Genomic DNA, 5,762 nt, shown 5'->3' with positions numbered 1-5,762 from the left:
TTGGCCATTGAAAATGGGCTAAGAGCAACAAATGGTAAGTCTCTGTCTGATGCAAAAGGGGCACATACCTACAATAGGCTGGGCTGCTTGTCGCGGATTGATTACATTTTTTAAAACTTTAAGTTGTGGCAGCATCTAATTGATATGGAGATAATACCGACAGTTGATAGTGACCATAATCTACTCTCTCTAACCTTAAAATCTGTGTGGTTACCCAAATCTGGTGGCTTGTTTTTAGAAGATCCAATGCCAACAAGGAAAGTAATTCCCTCTAACTGCAACAGGTACTTGAAATGGGACAGGGTCCTCCTGGATGAAGGGAAGCTATGCGCCATTGAAAGAACTGTTGCAGAGGCACTGGAAGAATTGGGAGGCGATTCTTTGGATCATGATGCTGTTGTCAAAATTCCTGAAATTTATGACAAAACAATTAGTATTCTCCAGAATCTTTTTTGCTCAACGTCCAGAGCAGGTTATCGGCCTGCGCCCAAAAAGCCAAACAGTGGCAACCCATGGTATACGAAAATCTGTAGGCAAAAAAAAAATGCCCTGATTGCTGCAGTTAGAAGTAGATCGCACCTTATGATTAAGCGAGCAAGGAAGGATTACAAGAAGGCAGTAGATAGCGCTAAAACAGAATGGGAAGAGCAGCACTGGCAGGATCTAAAAACAGCTAGCCTAGAGAAGGATGCCTGTCGGTTTTGGAACATTATTAGGACAAAGACGCGGCCCGACAGTGACATAATTACTTGCAATATCTCAAGTTCCATTTGGTATGACCACTTTCTGAAACTCTACTCTCCCCCTGATGATCTTCCAATAAAGGACTCATCAACAGAACTAAGAACAGTCATAGGGGAATTAAATAGCCATCCCTTTTCCGAAGTGGAAGTGGAAACTGCCATTCGGCGCATAGTTCCAGCCAAGGCAGCCGGTCCAGATGGCATACCTGGAGATCTTTTCCGTACGGACCCCGCAAAATGGGCAAAATTCATTTCCATCCTCATTAATGCTATTGATACTGGCTCTCCGATACCAGACGCCTGGAAAGGAGCAGAGGTCGTCCCTATATATAAAAAGGGCAAAAGGGATGACCCAGCTAATTATCGCCCAATAAGCTTAATTGACTCTATGCAAAAGATCATTGGGAGGGTGGTGTTGGAGAGAATCCTGGAATGGGCGGCCGAAAAGAAGATTCTCTCTGACTACCAAGCAGGCTTTAGGGCAGGCACGGGGACAATTGAGCAGGTGTTCAGACTACTTCTCCTGTATTGGAAGGTGGTCAAGATAGGCAAACTGTCAAGAATTCCTGTCATACAAGGGAAACACGTCCTTATGTAAACAGGAGAGCTGTTACATAACTCAAGGGAAACACGCCCTTATGTAAACAGGAGAGCTGTTACATAACTCAAGGGAAACACGCCCTTATGTAAACAGGAGAGCTGTTACATAACTCAAGGGAAACACGCCCTTATGTAAACAGGAGAGCTGTTACATAACTCAAGGAAAACACGCCCTATAAAGGGAGGAACCGGGAGGTACAAGGCTGTCGGATATTGTGTTTACACCGACGTACCTGCTTCGTGAAGAGCAGTGTTCCGGAGTGGTGCTCCAGTAAGGCAAGAACGGAGGTAGTTCGAGTCGTTACTCCCTGGGCCGTGTCTTGCCCCATCGTCACCTGTGAAGGACCCGGAAGCTCTACCGGTCAACCATTGAGCTTCGCTTTTTGACTCGGCTGAGTCCAAGCGCAGTGGCACTTTTGCTGGTTGGAGTCGTAACTCCCAGCCCGACCAGAGACACAGGGACTGCCAGCTGTAACGCACACCAGGAGGTGTTTGCCGCGTTACAGACTCGGAAGTCCACAGGATCGATCGAGCGGCTGCTCTCGGTTCAGTCTTCTTGCTTGTGATTGGGGTATCGGTGACGCATCACCAGGAGGTGACTCCGCGTCCCGGTGCAGTCTGAGGAAGAGGTTGAGCGGCTGCTCCCTTCAGGTAGAGACCCCGGCTGGGTGTTTCCCTGACTCCTCGATTCTCCCCAACACTCTTCGTGCCCCTCACAGCCTACCGATTGGCATTGTCGGCCATTTCATTTCTGCCCGCTGTTGGCATACGCCGGGATCGGCGTATATGCAGAGGACGGTTAGGACCATCCGTGCTGTGGGCTGGTAACGTACTTAGCCTGGAGGATTCCAGTGACTATAACTTTTGTTTGTTCTTTGTATTTTATTTGCCTTCATTAAAAGAACTAACCCTTCACAAGTGGTTGCGTCCTCATTGTCGTGTCTGTTAAACGATCCTGAGACGTTCAGGGCGTTACAAAATATCCGACCTTAATAACACTAACTGTCTCCCGGTCGATAACAGACATGGCAACACTTGATGATGTGCTGGCTGCTTTAGCGGCCATGCAAGTTGAAGTGGCTGCCTCTAGGCAAGAAACAGCCGATGTAAAAGCCAGACTGGATGCTATCCAATTGGACCCGCTCACGCCCAGCACCTCCCTCACGAACCAGACCCCTGCGGTAGTAGTGGAAATGCCGGTAGCCATCCCCTTGGCAACACCAGAGAGGTACAGTGGGGATCCTAACAGAGTGCAGGTATTCCTCACACAAGTGGCGCTACATTTATCGTGCAAACCAAAGGCGTTCCCCACGAGTCAGGCTCGTGTGGCTTTCCTTATATCCTATTTGGCTGGAAACGCGGCACAATGGGCCGTACCTCTGGTGAGCAGGGACGACCCCCTCTTATGTGATTGGGGTGCTTTTCGCGAGGAATTCCTGAAGGTATTCGACAGAAGGGCTGACTCGTACACGGCGGACCGTGAAATGCTTGAGTTGAGACAGGGATCCAACGACCTGGTGCAGTATCTCAACGCGTTCCGAAGGCTGGTTGCGGAAACCAAGTGGCCTGTTGCTAAACAGACGGCGCTCTTCCATCAAGGGCTGTGCGATGAGCTCAAGGACGCCGTGGCTCATATTGACCCTCAACCCAAGACATGTGAGGGCCTTATCAACCTGGTTTTACGGCTGGAACATAGGCTAAGTGAAAGAAAGGGGGATCATGGGAGAAAAGGAAAATCCCTTCCATCCTATGTGACGGTGGGAAGTCCTGAAACTTCCACCGCATCCAAGGGAGAACCCATGGACATCAGCGCAATACGAGCGAGCCTCACAGCCACGGAGAAAGAGTCACGCCGTAAACAAGGATTGTGCCTATATTGTGGCAAAAAAGGCCACTACGTACGTGAATGCCCTGCCAAACCGAAGACGTCACGTTATCGGGCCAACCGGTCGGTAACAGCCGTGGTGGACATACCGGCGGAAAACTAGAGGACTCCAAGACCAGAGAAGGGGCATCTCGGAGTCACTCATCCATCCCTTCACTTTCCAACTCGGTCACTAAGGGACAACGACACCTGTTTATCACGGTGCACGTGGGAGTGCATGACCAGTGGATACCCGTTGTGGCCATGGTGGATTCAGGGGCCACTGGCATGTTTATGGACCACAACGAGGCATGCAGGCTAGGGCTAGTGCTTCTTCCCAAAGCAGTACCCGAAGACGTCTATGCGGTAGACGGAAGGCGATTGGTGACGGGGCCCATCGGACAGCACACGGGGGTCCTTCCGATGAGATATGGGAGGAACCATTTGGAACAAATCGATTTTAACATCATCCGAGCGCCCCAATATGGCGTCATATTGGGATTGCCGTGGCTACAGAAACACAACCCCTTTGTGGATTGGCCAACACATCGCATCGAAATGACGTCACCGTATTGCATCCTGCATTGTGGAATAAGAACGGAATCCCTTGACACAGATGAGAGCGGGAGTCAGACGGTGGCTACAGCGGCAGAAAAAGATGTGGCTCTCCCCCAGGCTTATCACAGTTTTGAGGATGTATTTGATGAGGTGAAGGCGGAAGTGCTACCACCACATAGACAGTTTGACTGCCAGATCGACCTGGTGCCAGGGGCCAGCGTTCCCAGCGGCAGGCTGTATGCCCTGACGGAGCCTGAAAACGTGCATCTCCGGGGGTACCTGGATAAACTCCTCAAGCTAGGATTCATCCGCCCGTCCAAGTCTCCGGCCACCTCGCCACTCTTCTTCATCCCGAAGGCTAATGGGGAGCTGAGAGCCTGTGTGGACTTTAGGGCATTGAATGCGATAACCATAAAAAATCGGTACCCCTTGCCTCTCATCAGTGTACTTCTGGAACAGGTCAAGAAAGCTCGTATCTACACCAAGTTGGATTTGAAAGGGGCATACCATCTGGTGCGCATGAGGGACGGAGACGAGTGGAAGACCGCCTTTAAGACCAGGTTCGGCCTTTTTGAGTACCTCGTCATGCCGTTCGGTCTGTGCAACGCCCCGGCAGCCTTTCAGTACTTTTTGAATGAGGTATTCAGAGAGGAGTTGGATATCTACGTGGTCGTATATATCGACGACATCCTCATCTATTCGTCCAGTGTGGAGGAGCACGTACACCACGTCAAAGCTGTGCTCCAAAAGCTGAGGGAAAACATGCTGTTTTGTAAACTCAGCAAGTGTGACTTCCACGTCACATCCGTGGAATTCCTCGGAGTGATGCTGAGTCCAGAGGGACAGGAGATGGCAGAACGAAAGATCAAGGCGGTGAAAGAATGGCCGGTGCCCCAAAGCGTGAAGGACGTCCAAAGTTTCATTGGCTTCGCCAACTTTTACAGGCGGTTTATAGATGGATTTTCAGGAGTGGTGGCCCCAATCACACAGCTACTGAGGAAGTCCAAGGAGTTTGTCTGGTCCCCTGAAGCGAACAAAGCCTTTGAGGCCCTGAAAAGCGCCTTTGGTAAGGCGCCGGTGTTGGCTCACCCCGATCCGGATCTCCCCTACGTGGTGGAAGCGGACGCGTCGGATGTGGCGCTGGGGGCTATCTTGTCCCAACGCAACCACGACACAGGGGTGCTTCATCCCGTTGCGTACATGTCCCGCAAACTCAACGACGCCGAACGCAACTACCATATTGCGGAGAAGGAGCTTCTCGCAATCAAGGACGCCTTCACCGAATGGAGGCATTGGTTGATGGGGGCAAGACATGTGGTATCGGTGTACACGGACCATCGGAACCTACAGTTCATGACGGCCACTAGACACCTTTCTCCCAGGCAGCTGCGGTGGATGATCTTCTTTGCGGGGTTCAACTTCCGCATCACATATCGGCCGGGGACGGAAAACCGGAAGGCAGACGCCCTGTCCCGTCAATCTGCAGTTAAGGAACCATTGCCTGCAACCGAGCGTTCCATCATTTCCCCGAGGATGGTATTGGGGGTTATCCAACCGGATACTTTCCTGAGGGGAATAAAGAGAGGGATCAGGTCATTCGCATGGCGGAGGTGGCTCCTCAGTCACAGAGAATGGCAGCTGAAGGACGGGATACCCCTGAAGGGCAGGTGCCTATTGATACCCACGCCTAGGCTAAGGAAACAAGCATTCATCTGGTGCCATGACTCTCCATGCGCAGGTCATTTGGGCTTTGAAAAAACGGTGGCTAGCATGGGACGGCATTTCTGGTGGCCAACCATGAGAGTGGATGTCAGGAGGTGGGGACAGGAGTGTCCTACGTGTGCTACCATGAAGGCCGACCATGGCCGAACCCAAGGGCTCTTACATCCACTTCCGACCCCGGATAGACCATGGGATAGCATATCACTGGACTTCGTGGTGGGCCTACCGGTAGACCAGGGGATGACGGCAATACTGGTGGTGGTGGATTACTTGAC

The sequence above is a fragment of the Triturus cristatus genome, chromosome 2_2 (assembly GCF_964204655.1).
Source record: "Triturus cristatus chromosome 2_2, aTriCri1.1, whole genome shotgun sequence".
Lineage (NCBI taxonomy): Eukaryota > Metazoa > Chordata > Amphibia > Caudata > Salamandridae > Triturus > Triturus cristatus.
This window is presented reverse-complemented; position numbering follows the sequence as displayed.